This window comes from Seriola lalandi, unplaced genomic scaffold (assembly GCF_002814215.2).
Source record: "Seriola lalandi dorsalis isolate HSWRI2012SDOR001 ecotype SW California unplaced genomic scaffold, Sedor1 jcf7180002055008, whole genome shotgun sequence".
Taxonomy (NCBI): Eukaryota; Metazoa; Chordata; class Actinopteri; order Carangiformes; family Carangidae; genus Seriola; species Seriola lalandi.
This window is the reverse complement of record NW_019525551.1, coordinates 3918748-3935502: the sequence shown is the minus strand read 5'-3', so window position 1 is coordinate 3935502 and position 16755 is coordinate 3918748. Positions and strand designations below refer to the sequence as shown.

Genomic DNA, 16755 nt, shown 5'->3' with positions numbered 1-16755 from the left:
GAAAACCATCTCTGTGTGGTTTTACGGTGGGTCCAGGTGGGCGGGGGTTGGGGCATGGCTTAGAGCGGTGACTGCTTTGTTGTGACATCACAAAGTTCCAGAAGTCCTGACGGCTGGTTTTAAGGCTCAGTTTCTGAATACAGCCTGTGTGCATTTCTCTGTGGACTGAGGCTTAGATACTTTCACAGTATTAATATAGAACCTAGACCTGCTTTATAATCAAACAACATATGGACATCTACATTTAGACTATATGGGACCTTTTGACACTAAGAAATAACATGTCACTATCTTTGCCACCCTGCGATATGTGGTGTAGACCAGTGTGGACTCCTCATGACTGTGAAGTGTGTTTCCTGCTCCTCGAGCTGAATGCCTCGTTGACTGTCTGACACAGTCGGCCCCATGTAATCCTCTGCCACCAGCTTTGTGCTGCACTGCCAAAGTATGCCACTGGGATTAAGGAGGTTTCTCATCCCCTGCATGTGTGTGTGTTTTTTTGTTTGTGGACATTTATTGTCATATATTACTGACTGCAGATCAAACCAAACCCACCTACCAATCCAACTGGTGATGGGAGTGAAGGGGATTAAGGCCAAGTGGTCCAAACCATGTTTATATGACTGAGGGGGTGGTCTGTGACCAAACAGGCAGGGACAGACCGTTGTCACTGTAGACCCCTGGTTCATGTTGAAAATCAGTGTCCTGGTGAAAGCACAGACAGTAGGCTACAGTAGGCTAGGATTCTTTTGCTCTGCGCCGTAAGATGTTTAATATTAGAGTAAAAATGCTTCCTTGCAAAAGAACAACACGCCTTCAACAAACTGAATATTTAAACGGCACACAGTGATCAATGGTGTCTCTGTCATAAGCATTTTGAGCCCATACCCATCCAAAATTTGGTGTTTTGTTTTTGCCTGTATCATCACCACATTACAACCTGATAAGCTTCATTGAATAGAGGATAGCTTTACCCTTTCAAAGGTAAAATGGATGATGCGCTTTTTTTGCTAGCTGTTAATTTTTTGAAGTTATATCTTTTTCAGCAAAAACTGAAATAAAATCAAAAATGTTTAAGTTTGTTGAAACAACTACAGTATATTTCATACAGTATGAATCAGCAAATGATTAATTTAGCCAGTGTGTGATTTATATAATAAAGAATCCTTTTAGGTCAAAACCTGGTGTTGACTCTGTGTTGGTTGAACCCATGTTGTTGGCCTCACTAATATCATCTGTTCACTAATATAATCTGTTTAATAAACCTGCAATGACAGAATGGATGTGGCCCTATAGAAAGTGACACGACACTGATGTCAGGTTGTTAACTGTGAAGTGTGTTTCCTGCTTCTCGAGCTGACCGCCGGGTTGACCGCCTGACACAATCAGCAAATGGCTTATTTCACTCCAGTGATTGTGATTGAGTGGTTGAATATGATGAACTATGACAAAAATAAACCCCCTCCAACCCAATGAGTTTACAAACCTTTACCTTTGAGTCAGTGGAATAGGTCTCCTGAGGAAAAGCTTTTCACTTGCTCCTTAAAAAAAAGAAATAAAGCCTTATGCTCAACATTTTTTCTATGCCTCTAACATTCAGGGATAAAGAGAAAACAACAGTTTATAGAAGTTATAGAAAAAGACCAGACCATAAAACAGGACGTTAAAATATAAAATATGTGCAAGATGCATCTTCTGGATGCACTGGGATGAAACATCAGTGACCCAAGCGACCAAGTCGGGGTTGGTCAGGCCTTGACTTCCCAGCAGCCACTGCACACGCATCAGTCCTCTTGATCCAAAGCCACCTTGTGGCTTTCTCTGAGGATTCATTTGTGGATTAGATGGCTCTGTTCTTCACTGCCGCTGAAATGCCCAATAGGTTGAAGACTTTGTCGAGTGAGCGTCCTGCAAAGCCCCCACAGCCCACATCTATCGGCTTATAGTGCGCCCTCCGGCCTCTGTCCTGCCACATTTCTTCTCAATGGCTTCTTCGATACGCCCTTACCAGGACACTGTTAGTACTAGCATGATCAGTTGTTTGGTCAATTCAGAGGTGATGATCATGTTGATTTGATGTGCGGTGGCAGTTTGGAAGGTCTCTCTTTTGCCCCAGGCATGAAGGTTTGCTGGGCTTGGTAGAGCATCATAGACAGCTTGAACAAGGAACCAGATGCGGTAGAAGTCTGCCTGCATGATGTTGGACCAGGTACTCCTGCACTGTGATAACCTTTCCCACTTCGCCCACACATCCTGCTGCCAGAACCCTACCGCCCTGCTCACTCACTCATCCTCCACGCCTGCTCGGATCTCTTCCTGGATTGGATGTCGTCTCTCCTTGCCCTGAGCCTTGCCAACCTGGGTCTTAGGTAAGTATCCCAACCCCACTCTGCCAATTGCAATGGTGCTTTTTACCTTAGGCTTGACTCTGCAAAATATAAACCTATAACAGTTCGACTGGACAGCCAAAGTTCAGAGTCTTGTCACAGTCAAAGGTGTGAACAGGCCTGAAGTAGATTATACAATCATTATTTCATTAAAACAACTTTTAATTAATTTAATTAATTTCGCATGTTTTTTCCATCCTATTTGGGAGATTACCTGCTTTGTAAAAAAAAACATTCTGCTACTTTTCAGTAACATGTAGTTTACTAACTGGGTTGAAGATAAGTCCCTTGATTGTCTGGCTTGATGTAGCTGGTCACCTGAAGCACAAAATGCCACATTCAAGCAAAGATCTTTTTCTCTGCCGGAACATTTAGTTGTAAATTCCATCTGCACATGTGTCTGACATAACTCAAAGGGGTTGCTTTCATTATTGAGGGAGAACTTTGATATGATATCTGCTCATCAGGTCGGTGACTCATTCTCCTCTGTAAGCAGAGAGCAGAGAGGTGTAAGGGTTATTGACTTTAAACAAAAGAAAACTGGGACAAAGTAAAGAAGAAAAAAATGGGAGGTGGAACTTGAAGTTTTACAGATTAATGGATTGGATGAAATGTACGCGAGGGGCTTTGATTCATCTGTTAATGTGCATTTGTGTTCAATAATCCGGCTGTGGAGGGTGTGTTAAGTTTTACCAATTTACAGTGTTGGGCAGTGGCACTCAGTGACCCCGTTAGAGGCTCATGTTGTGAGGCTAGTAGTGTTAGTGATCAGGTTTTAGAAGGAAAAGTCAAATAGTTGACATTGACAGTGAATAATAGCACCGTCATAGGATTGCATTGTTTTCACTGCATTTTTCTAGTGAATTTGATTACAAATGTATGGTAATTTTGAGTTAGCAATAAATATCATGTTTTATACAATTCGAGCCAGCAAATAAACAGATTTAACAAGCCAACATAATGCCGTACAGGAACAGGCTGAAACTGAAAGTTATTTCAGTGTTAGCCAAAAAGTTTTAATAATGATAATAATTAATTAAATCATAAATAATTGAATAATTTTGTTGTAGGCAGAAAGTTTTTCACAACTACTGTAGAATGTCATTAGAGTTGTTTTGTCAGTTTGGTAAAAGAAAGGGGATTTCATGTTCCCTCTGCTGATGGTGAGTGCTGACGGTTTATGATCCTCACAAACAATAATTAATAAACATGATACTATTAATACTTCTTCATTTTCCTCTTTTGGCCTGTGGAGAAAGTCAACACCAGAAACACCAGGGAACATCTGTGTGCTTGTGTGTATGTGTGTGTGTGCACGATGAAGGTGCTTCCCTCCCAGCTGGAACACACTAATGAGCACACAATAGGTGCTCCATATGGAGCGCCTTCGGAGCACCTATTGTGTACCACACACACACACACACACACACACACACACACACACACACACACACACACACACACACACAATACTGAATAAGGCTTAACCCTCTAACAGCCGTTTAAACTTGTGGGGTCCAGCATTTTGGATCTTCAAGGTTGTCGGACTCCACAAGTGTAGTGAGCTCTCAGTTTTGGGCCCCGATGAATATAGTAAACATACACACACAAAAACACACTGAATTACAGCTTTAAGTTATGTGGATGCTGATGCAACCTATATCAGCTCATTACACAGTAATAAGCTCATATCATGGAAAACTGGACTGTCCAGTGGAAAAGAATAAAAAGCCTAAAACCAATCTCCAATCTGTAGTCTCTGTTTTGGATTAAGACGTATTGCATTAACACACATCTTCAATGGCCACAAATACCAACACAGTCTGACCATTCACCATGACTTTATTACATCAGTGATATGACTTGGTGATTCCAGGATTAATACTTCAGGATTCCAGCCCTATGTAGGTTGTGATCAATGCTTGTCATTTTCTTCCAAATCTGGCAGTCCTTTACGTCTTACGTTATTTTGTAAAGCTGGTCAGGTACCTGCTGAACTGCAAGTCCAGCATGGTAACATGTACCAGATGTCCGCCTACACAACCCAACACATTCTCTCTTCTGGCTTTGACTTGAAGAGACAAAACGACGGAGTCTGAGCACTTCCTTATTGCTGAAACACACGAGGTCAATAGGAAAAGTATTAGTAGTGGCATTCACAATAAGACCTAAATATGCAATAAAAGCCACTCATTCTTTGCTTATAGACTCACATTTACATTTAAAGGGGCTAATAGTAAGTTTTGCTAGTGCTACATACCCAACATTAGCATTATATACATAATACGTCCTCTGAGCAGCACTGCTTCTTCAGGGCAGCCTGGACGCTACTGTGACTCGGTATTGGAAAGTGACGAGACAGGGCTGGCTAGGGCAGAGCTAGCTAGTTAGCATGCATTAGACAATAGTTAACACTGGTGTTGCTTTCCATCACTGGAGACAACTCTTAGTGAGTAAAGGAATGAAGTTTGATGCTGAACTCACAACGTTTCTTCTAGACTGGTAAGTAAAGAGCTGTTCATGCTAACGCTGGCTACGTTGGAATAGCAATACTTAAAACAATAGTTCCTTCCAATAAGAAAGAAAGAAGGTGGTGAGAGATAAAGAATGCTTATCTTACACGGTATCTGTGTGAAGCTGCAGGACTTCATCATCAGTGTGGAGAAAGTATCTCATCAAGCATCTCCACTCTCTAAGTCAACACATCTGTCACTCCCCTTCACCACATCCTCATCTACCAATCCCTCCCTGCCTCCTTCCATTCACCCCGCCCCTCCCTCCCACCAGGCACCCATATGCTCTCTCCCTCTACACGCTCACCCCTACCCCCACTCCGACCCCATATCTCCCCACCAGTGAGCCAAATGGAACGTTCTAGGGAGTACTGCAGTACAGAGGTGGACTGAACCATTGTGTGTGTGGTGGGTGGGTGGCAGCAGGGAGGAGTGCTGCAGAGAAAAGAGGAGGGAGAGAGAGGCAGCGCTACCCTCTCCAGCTCTAATCTCTGAGTCCCGTCTCTGTGCGTTGGTGCTCTTTATATATAGAGAGTTATGTTTCAAGGATATGAATTAATTTGAAGATAGATTTGTGTGAGCTCAGGACACCATCAGCTGGATGTAAACTTCAATTTGACTCTGTTCTGGTAAGTTGTTTTCAATGTAGTTTGAGTTGCTTGTGTTGTATTTGACTTGGTCTGGATTAGAGCTGTAGTGAGCTCTGTATGTAATGTGCAGATCTTAAATTATAAAGGAGAAAATGATTATTTGATGGAGTCTCAGCACTGAAATTACCCTGGGATATGATTTATTTTAAGATTTTGGACACAACCAGATATTTAAAATTCTTATGGTGGTTTATATATGTGTAATTCTCAGATAAAATGCAGTTTATCTTGTGCAATGTATTTGTAAGTCTTGTTTTTAACTTCCAGACTGAGCAGAGTAGATAATGTACTGTTTAGAGTATGAGCAGATCAGACATCAGAACTTTTGCTCCAATAGTGGATCCACAGCTCTATGTGACTCACGCAGAGAAAAAAAAAACATAGTAGATGACAAACATATCGAGGACAGTGAATCTAGAGTCCTTAACAAGGTGCAAAGTAAATGAGAACATGAATCTATTAATAACAAACAGGAAGCACGAAAGCTCCTATTCAGCAGGGATTGCTTGCTAACAGCATTATGTAATCAATGCACACACACAAACGCAAACACACTTCTCATATTTCATTCTTTTGCTTGCGATACGTATACTCCATTTAACAGCATGAGCATTTGTACCGTGGGACAAGGACTTCTGTTGTGTTGTTGCTGTTACTGTTGACTCATTCGCTGTGTAACAGGGACTTCCCATCAAACATTTAGAGGAGGAACAGCTGGGCTTCGGTCTTTGTGTCTTTACTGTCCTCCATAAATGAGCTATGGCAAAGCTTCTTCTATAGTAATGACTGTAAAGTCACGCAGACGGTACATCTGTCAGGGCTGTAAACATACCCCCATAAAACCCCTCGTTCTGATGCTAAAAAGCAAATAATTCATTGTGTTGTTTTCCTTCAAAAAGAGTAAAAATTGTGAAGAATGACACAATAAGAAAGGATTATGTTGATTGACCTCTAAAGAGTAACAGAATTGGCCGACAAGTCCTCCAAACCTTGTCACCTCTAGAGCTTGTCATCCAAATGACCATTGTGGGTCTCTAGGGATGACAATGTCTTTTTTTATTTTTTTTATTTATTGCAACACAAAAGACAGAACATTAACAAGACAGAAAAAAACAAAACAATGAATACAGGACAATGGGATGGCAGCGTTTCTTGCCAAGCCAGTTTGATCCATAGATGACTGGCACAAATTCTACCATAGACTGTCGTGGTCCCCAGCATCCCCTGACCCCCCTTTTGTGCCTCCAGCAGGTTGATATAGTCACTGTTGAATGTTTCATGTTCCCCTCAGGTTCAGTTGTAGTAAATTTGACTGGTTGACTTTTACTTCAGCATGTTGGGATCATGTTAGCTTGTTGAAATTAACTCTGCACAGCCTCCAAAGCTGCATCATGGCAGACTCCTTGTCTTGTTTGATTCAGTGCCCCAAACAGTAGAACAATATTCATGCAGCCACTTGACGTCTTTGTCAGGCAGAGGTACAATATACAAGTAATTTAAGACATTTTAAGAAATTACAAATCTCAAATTGGCACCAGTCGTAGTGGCCTGATGTTTTTTACATGTTTTGAAAAGTCCCATATAGTCTAAAGGTAGATGTCCGTGTGTTGTTTGATTATAAAGCAGGTCTAGGTTCTATATTAATACTGTGAAAGGATCAAAGCCTCAGTCCACATAGAAATTCACACAGCCGTCAGGACTTCTGGAACTTTGTGATGTCACAACAAAGCAGTCACCACTCTCACCTGTGCCCCAAGCCCCGCCCACCTGGACCCAACATCCAACCTTGCTCTTTACTTACAAATCAGAAGAGAGGCTCAGAGCATGATGGATTACTACGTCATTGACCTGCGAAATTCCTGCAATGAGACTTTCATAACACAGCGAAATGAATGTGTAAAGAATGTAAAATAGAAGATTTGTGGTAAACATGGAAAAACACTGACATGGCCCTTTAAAACCAGCTGATGGCTCATATTTGATCACACTGCTGTGCCAGAGTGCAGCTTAGGCTACTTCTGCTCTGATTTGAAACAAGAGACTGCACTGTACCTAAGTGTGTGCGGGCGTGTGTATGTGTGTGTGTGTGTGTGTGTGTGTGTGTGTGTGTGTGTGAGGTCTCTTCCTGCTGTAGATAGAAACGTGATGAATTATTAATCCTGTCTAAGTGACTTGGCTGACTCTGTAGCTTTCTCCTCAGCTTCCTCTTCCTCATGGGTCTGAGCCTGGTTGTTTTTTGTCTTTTCTGCTCACACAGTTTAATACATCATTTTCTTTATTAAATCAATAGGATGAAAAGGTTGTCATCATAAGAGACTGCCTGTCGAATACAGCAGAGGTGTAGCTTCTCAAAGCACGATAAAGCATCTCTGTTCCCATTAGGACACAAGTGTTCTGTCTAGTGTTTACTGAGGAATGTTTTCAGAGTGGGTGATTTGTGGTCTCTCTAGTGTTTCCTGACTCTGTCCTTAGGGATTTGGTTATGACCAATGGAAACAGCTGTTCTGAGGTTAATTATAAAAAACAGACTTGAAAAACCGAAATTTTACTTTCATTAGCAGATTGAAGATTTGAAGATTGTATTTCACTACACGTATGTCATATGAAAAGTCATGATAAACAGTGTGAATTCGCAATAAGGAGCCACATTAGCAGCTGGTTTGTCTGTGGACAGAACACCAGCAAATACAACAGCAGATTTATTTTCATTTAGTGGATTGTTCTGTAATAAAACTCTGATCACAGAGTGAATTAGCGTATTCAAACTGCTGATGAAACCAAAGCATAAAACAAAGTCATACTACAACAAGATCCTACAAAACGAAGTCAGACTTCTGTTAATCCTCCGGTCCGTCTGCAGAGTCACTCTTTGAATCAATGGGATTTTTATGGATTTGAAGTTCTTTTTTCTGAGCTTTTCAGCCGCACCTTTGCTGTTTTAATACATTTTACCGTTCATGTAAAGTGAGTCAGCAACAGTCCACTGCTGCTGCCTCATAAAGATACAAACACATTAACGTTAAGCAGGGAGGGGAACCCGCCCCTCTCAGCGGTGGAGGGAGGCAGACGAGAGAAGAAGCTCTAATGCCATGACAGGGCAGAGAGCTTTAATGTCAAAACAGAGCAGAAAATGATTAACATTGATATTGAAATTGAGGATTAGCAATACATATACAATTATAAGCAAATATCATTATTAATTATAAAAATACAATGTAATAAAAATTGTAATAAAAATTAAAGAACAATTACATTCAATTCAGCTGATGACCACACTGGACAGAAAGGTTGTCCATGATGTTTGGAAGGAGCAAGTCTAGATAGAATAACATGGGCAGCTGTAATACTGTTATACACTTACTACAGAGCTTGTCTTGCTTAGTGTTTGACAACAGTCAATATGTTTTACAGCTAATACGTCTTTTCTCCCACACATAAGGATAAACTCACAATACATTTTTGTTCATTTTTCTCTCATTTCCTTATATTTCTTACATTTCCTTATTATATATTTGCTTATATTTATATTTATGGCCTAGCTGTGTCCAGTCTGAACATCATCAAAGTTTTCCTCAGGTTTCTGTCAGTCTCAGTGGTCAGGTCGTCTGCCACCATCTACTCCCTGTTGAGAGTCAGATACAATTTTGATTTACTTTGTGATCTGGTGGTTTGCTTCTAATATTTGATCTGATTTTCTTTGTGTTTTGAGATGACGTGGTTGGTTCCGATTGTTTGCTGTTGGTCCTGAAGGGGTGGTGTGTGCGTGTGTGTGTGTGTGTGTGTGTGTGTGTGTGTGTGTGGGCAGAGCCTCAGGACTCTTATCTTTGTTCAAGTCTTGGTCCTGAAGATCCCTGATTCAAGGTTTTTATAAGATTTCATGGCTTGTGTCTAAATTGTAATTATAACTTAACTAATTAATAATTAATAACTCATTTAATTATTCAAGCATATCAGCCAAGTTCCGCCCCGCAGGCTCTGTTGACTGTCTGTGAACTCTGAGTATGTGTTTGCACAGATCTGCAGGGCTTCCATGTTTTTCCCACTTTGATCTCGACTGGTTGATGGACCCAGACTTCACTACCACTTAATATTAATGGGTCTATTACTGAATTCATAATTGTCCTCAGTGTAATGTCAGTCAGGATGTTCTTCTTGTGTCAAATGATACAATTTATTTTTCACAGAACTGGATCGTTGTTGAAAAGGTCAGTGTTTTGGTCTTTTCCATATTTGCAGTTGCTGTCCACGTCTGACTGAACTTGTGGAGGATGTCCAGCTCTGCTGTGAACCCTCTCTGGAGGGGGACAGGAGAACCAGGTGTTCAGCAGACATCAGACATTTGACCTCTGAGTCCTGCAGAGTTTCACCAGCTGTTGTGGATGTTTGCAGTTGTTCTGCAGATGTTTTTATACATACAGTATGTCGGAGAGGGTCCGGCTCATGTTGCTGCTTCTTTTGTTTTCTAATTTGAATTGCGCGTCTGTCATGGGTTTTACCTCCTCTGAAGATGTGGCCAGATGTGTGATGGTTGAATCCATCCAGACCTTCAGCTGGTGATGCTGCAGAGCTTCACACCCACGCAGCTGCTGACACACGTCCCTCTGTAAATCTGAGGCTCACACCTGTCGCCGCTTTCAAATCCAGGTGTGATGAGACCGTTGGTCCAACTCTGAGGAAGAAATCCCTCAGTCAGAGTTAGACTCAATCATTTTAGAAAGGTTTTCTGTGCAGTGTTTTGTTTAGGATCCATCAGGCCCACGAGCTTTTCTGCTTTTGAAGGTCTTTCATTTTGTTTTCATCTCGTTCAGAGTAATGAGGAAATCTAAGATGTTTTGGTTTGTCTGAATATCAGTTCCATATGTTATAGTTGTTCAGGTACCTGTTTGGTTTCTCAGTCAGTTCCTGGTGGTTTTGGTTCTAATGGTCTGAAGATGTTGAGTCCACATGTCTCTGTCCTGTAGCAGCAGCTGCTCAGGCTCAGACTGTCACAGAGGTTCACTGGTCCCAGAACAGCTTCGAAGGAGGCATCACTGTTTCTGAGTGTGTTTTATCTTTGTGGTTCTTAGTGTATTTGTATTTGTGTTCTACATCACTGAAGCTGTTTGTGATTGTGTTTCAGGTCAGATCATTTGTTTTTTCAGGTTTTGACAGACAAATCAAATCAAACCTGTGTTTTATTTTTCTTTTATTCTTTTCTTTAGTTGGTTTGAATTTTCGCTTTATTTACTTTATACTTTATTTACTTCTCTTGAAGGCCTCATTTATACTTTAGACACATATTGTTTCAGTAGTAGGAGAGTAGCTTTATTCTATAAACTCTTCTGGTAACGGTTTAATCTCTTCACTCTTCCTCTTGGTTTTGCTCGGTGCTGTCTGGGGCCCGTCTATGTCCTGGGTTTGTTGAACAGCTTTTGTGTGTGTGACGTTGTGTTAGAGGAAGAGGGTGATTTGGTTTGGTCCGATGAAGGGGTTTGGGCTCTGACTGTGAATACACTGACAGAGAAAGGGTCCATGATCATAGGTCATATATGTGAGCAGTAAGTGAAGCCTCCCACAGAGTCTCCTCCCACCTGACTGTTGACAGTGTTCAGACTGAGGCTTCTGCAGAGGTGTAAGAGCTCCTCCCCATTTCTGTCAAGTGTCACAGTTGTTTGTGGGAGGCGGGAGAACGTGATGCAGGCAGCGATTATGTAACTGAGAAAACAATTCAGTGCTGCATGAGACAGGTTAGACTTTTCTGTACTTGATAAACTGTGAGCTCACAAAATCCTGAGTTTATAAATCACTATGTTTTGAATCAAAATTCCTGACCAGTCCAGACAAAATAATCCCATCACAAGCTCCTGTCAGTGGTTTTTCTGGAGCTCGTGATCACATCACGATCTCCATCAGCAGTTTCTCACAGTTTCCGAGGAGCTGTAGATCTTAAAATTTCAATGTTTAGGACTTATCGTTTATGTCGGCTTTAAAGAGACTGAGAGTTCAAGCTTGACCTTTTCAAGATCATGTGATGTGATGGAAAGCTCCACAACAGTTATTAAATGTGATTGTTTTGTCAAAACAGTGTTGTAGAGCTCGAGTCCAACTCATAGACTCATAGACAGCATTCAGACCGTTAGTTTTAGTGCATGTAGATGTTTGTGAGTGTATTTGTCTGATTTCTGTGTCACAGACAGACAAATAAACTCACCTTGATGTGGATCTTTTTATTTGTATATCAGCACAGAGTGGAGCACAGGAGCCCATCTTGGAACTCGACCCAGATTCTGCCTTTATGACTCAGACTCAGGTAATAGGGATTCGTCTTTGGTGACTCGGACTCGGACTCAAACACTTTGACACTGGAGCCTCAACTCAGACTCAGGGTTTAGTGACTCCTCCACAATACTGTCCTACCTGAGCGGGAGCCTTGTCCACCATTTTTAATCTTTTTACACAAGTTAAAAGTTTCTGCAACAAAATTCAGTCAATTACCAACTTGGTCCAGTAAAAAAAAAAAATTGTAAATATTATTAAACTGACTCCTGAAGATCTTCACCAAAAAGACATGAAAAGTGTTCAACAGTGTTTCTGGCTTAGCATGGATGTGGCTAAGCGCGAGCTAGCATCTACACACAGCTGGTGACTAAACTTACAGCAGATCATCCATCGTCAGGCGGGACGTTTCATGAGTAAGTGATGAAATCCAACAGTGGGAATGGTTTGAGTTTGCTCAGGGAGCTCTGCGGCCCAGATGCAAACAGCAGCAGCTCACTGATCCTGACAGGAGCTGTTGTTTACTGGACCAGCAGAGCAGCTCCTGGGAGGCGCAAAGAAAAAGACAAAGATTGTTTTGCAGTTTCTGTCTGACGGTTTCTTATCCCACATTTTTATTAAGAGACAAAAGTAAACACATATGCTCACTCACTCTCCCTCGCTCGCCCACACCGGTGTGTTTCCTGTGTCTCTCTCTTCATGATCCTGTCTCATCACAACACATGGAAAATCAGACACTGAGCTAACGAAGGAATCACCTTACTTCTGTTGTAGACTTAAATGAATGAATGCCCTTTCACCTATCAATTCTATTTTTTTTGACAACTTATTCTGATTTTTTTATTGGTCCTTCACTGTGTCGTTCCTCTTTAGTCATGAGTGTATTTTACCTATGGTTCATTCATTTGTATGTTTTTGCAGAACAGAGGACGTTTCTCTGTTTACTTTCAACCTCTGCAATCTATTCAAGTGTGATGGTGAAAATGAAAGGCTCCAGTGCACATGGGGAGAAGAGATTTTCAATGAAGTCAAGACACACCTTTCCATATTTAAAAATGTTGAGAACGACGTGGAAACTGCTGTTCAAAGCAGATTATTTGATATGTTTTATAACATATCCGGAGAGGCTCCTTTAAACCTTTCATACTTGGTCTGGTTACCAACTATTGGATGGACTACTATGACATTAGCATGGCTGATTCTGTAGACTCTTAGTCTTTATGTTGATATCATTCATGGACAGGATAACAAGGCACAGTAAAGGTCTGAAACGTGTTTTGGTGACATTAGATTAGTATCTTTACGACAGTTTCATCCATCTGGCTTTACTAAACTTTCCTCCCTGCACATTGTATTACTTCGAGGTCGAAAGTGAGGCCAGTTTTGGACAGAGCTTGCGGCACCAGCTGCAGTAATATCAGTGTTGTATTGTTAAGAGAAGCCATTACAGGTTGAGCTCATTCCAACCTCACTCCTGGTAACATACGGATGTGAACGGCTGAGATCCTGACTGGGGAGGACTTAATTATTTAGCTCCTGCTTCTTTGCATTAAGGGAGCCAGTCAGTTGGTAAGACTGTCCCAGAGGACAGTGTTTGCTCTGGGCAGAAATGACTCGGAGAAGTCCTTGGAGTCACTTCACCAGACTGTAGGATGTTGCGGTCCCTCTGACCTGGATACGTGTTTAGAAAAGGCACAGACGGACATGATCAATATATACTCTCCGAGCACTTCATTAGGAACACCACACTAACACTGGGTAGTTCCTCTCTTTGCTCTCAAACAGCCTCAGGTCTTCATGTCATGGATTAAACAAGACGTTGAAACTTTCCTCGGAGACTCTGCTCCATATTGACATGACTGCATCACATCATTTCTGCTGATTTGTCAGCTGCACTTTCAAGCTGCCAATCTCCTGTTGTACCACATCACAAAGGTGTTCTACTGGATTCAGGTCTGGAGACTGAAGTTCACCGAACTCATCAAACTACTGCACTTAATAAAAACCAAATAAAAAGCTTTGCACCTCAATCTCTAGACTTTAGAAACTGGTGAAAAGACAATATTTTTTAAAAGTGCAACCAAACAATGTTGAGGAATATTTATTCCTTATCATCTTTTCCTGCACTCTGTAAATGAACGTTAGCATACTCCAGACTGACATTCAGGGGGAGGAAAAGGTTAAAGTTGCTGAAACCTGCAGACACTCTGCTGACTCTGCTATCAGATTAATTATGTTTCTTTATTAGGAGAGAGTCGGTCAATACAGCCTGATAAAGCTGAGTCGGTCATGTGACGGAGACTCTAACCCACTCCGACCAGACTTTAATTTCCTGCTGGCCACCTATCAGTAATAAAACAACCATCACCGTTCACCTGTCAATCACATCGTTTATTACTGCTGACTCATCACTCGCCAGACTTTCTTTTCTTTCTGTCATTCTGTGTCTTTCACTCTCGACAATCTGTTTGTGGTTGTTATTTGTTATTTATAAGATGCAAGAACCACAAGAAAACGTTATTCAAATTGAATGCACTGCCATAGAAAAACCAGACATGACAAGAATTAAAAGAGATATTTATTTATTGTATTTCTGTTTTGTTGTCTTTCATTTGCTGTGCTGTTTTTTTTTTAACACTTCTTGCTTTATATATCCTCCCCTAATATCCTCACATGTCAATCAAAATCAAAACCTCACCTGTTGTCGACCTCAGCTTGCTGGAGCCACAGCTGTCTGGTTGAGTGACAGTGACTCTTTCAAATAGTTTCAAAAGACTTTTCCTTTTATGAGTTGTGTCGTGTATAAAAGCACATATGACGGTGGGAAAGTTACCCGCAGTTGTTTTAGCGCAGAGTTACCCAGGGTGCAACAGGAGGGCGAGGGAAGGGGCGACTGTGGCTCAGGAAGCAGAGCAGGTTGTCCGCTCATTGGAAAGTCGGTGGTTTTGCTTCCTGACTCCTCTGGCCCTCATGTTGAAATATCCTTGAGCAGGATACTGAACCTCTGATTTCCTCTGTGTCACTGGTGTGTCAGTGATAGGAAAAGTGCCGAGCGAGTGTGTGCGAGTGTGTGTGTGCGAATGGGCGGATGTGGCTCGTATCGTGAGGCACTTTGAGTAGTTGATAAGACTAGAATAGAGCTGTATAAGTGCAGTCCATTTACCATTTATATGGTAGAACTTAAACAGTTGAACAAGTGCAGGCATCCAATGGCCATCCCCCCAACCACTAATGGTGTAGTGCTGCTTGCCTGATGGAGTCATGGTCTATCCAATGGTTTTGAAGAAACCACACAACAGACAGGAACACTTCTTTATGTATCACAGCAACCTGTTTTAGCTGATAAACAGAGCGGAGGATCCTTCAGCGCGGCCTCTTACCTTTGGAATGGTGCATCTGAATCAGCAAAGTATCAATACAACAGTCAGGTCCTGCAGTAATTCTCTCGTCTGCCCTCACATCATCAATCGAACAAGATAAATACATTATCTGGTGCATCTGTGGCTAAATGTGGATACATACTGTCATTATTAAATATGACACGAGTGATTCTGAAATCTTAATTCCCTGTTTACCTGCTGATACAAGGGATGAGGATACCTACTGTCATGATGATGATGATGATGATGAATCAAGTGGAAATAATGAAAGCCAGGTACAAACTCCATTTCTCAAATCCAGGTTTATACTGTTTATAGCATCAATAATGTGACACTAATGTTCATGTGATGCTCTGGTACAAATCTGGACTGTCTCTGAGATTTCTGCCTTCACCCCAACACAGTGTATTTCAACACACTTCACCGGTGACAGTTTTCATTTCAAAATTGTAGACAGTTAATTCTGTGTATTATCATATTATCGATCCACCTCCAATGTGCAGGGCACTGTTTCCATATGTTTATAGACCAATGTTGGTGCTGAAATGTGGAGAGGAGTCAGATTTTCAGATTTTGTTCTCTAAAGAAAAACTCTATTTAACCAACTACATTTTTTTTCCATGAAAAAGTGATGTTGTGGTTCTTCTTGTCGGGTGTGAGATTTGTTCACTGTCACTGCTTGGCCTGTAAGAAGAGGCTGTGGATTGCACGAGTGAAATTCGAACTGTTGCTGGCCATTATAATAGAAATCTGAGAGTTACATTTGTAACTCTGGTTCCGTGAGTTGTGTGATTATTAGATGTTATATGTAGGCACTGAAACGTCTGAGAATGGCCGGCATCGGTTTAGACAGAGGGAGAGATAGAGCAGGACTGAAGAAGTGATCTGATGGGGGGGGGGGGGGGGGGTTTATGTTGCTCTTTAACAGGATAGTGGCTTTAGTTTATTCTGGGGGGTACGTGCGGTGCAGACTCCAAACAACAGTGAATTGATCTGACTAAAGAGTATTGATGGTGCGTATCCAAAGCCTGATGCTGTAAAAGCTCCATTCTTCTGTCTACGCTGAAGAAAGCCTCCAACATCAACATTCAACACAACACTAATAAAACAATGACATTTTAAAATAAGTAACGTATGGATGGATGGTTGAGATTCTCTCTGCAGTGGGTTTTTGTTCGAGTGTAATCACATGTGAAAGCACAACAGTTCATGATGAGGGATATGACATCATGCCGGGATCATCACACTGTGACCATCTGCCCTGTTTCCAAAACCCTCCCACTTATCCAACCCAAAATACCACCCGGAGAAATTCCCCTGGTTCTCTGTGTGACCTCCTCTTCACCTAGACATTGTTTATTACATAAGCCTTCACACATAATATATAATATGTCAGAGCAATTTTCATTGTTTACCTGAAGAGAAAGTGCTTGTTGCAGCTACATGTGCCAGATTCTGATGGGTCACAGAATAGAGCAGAACACTGGCAGCAGGCTGAGGCCGAGCACTAACTTCAACCTGTTGGACAGCAGATATTAAACAAAGGAGTTGTCACCCACCCCACCCCACC

At 41.5% G+C, this 16755-nt stretch overlaps 1 protein-coding gene across 1 annotated transcript in view; it reads left to right on the top strand.

Moving 5' to 3' along the window:
- Positions 1-5380: 5380 nt before the first annotated feature.
- The window catches only part of LOC111647777 (synaptic vesicle glycoprotein 2B-like), a 35633-nt gene continuing 24258 nt past the window's right edge, over positions 5381-16755 (top strand). The window contains exon 1 of the mRNA XM_023397441.2: positions 5381-5529. The gene's annotated coding sequence lies outside the window, so the exon portion shown is untranslated. The remainder of the gene's footprint in view (positions 5530-16755) is intronic.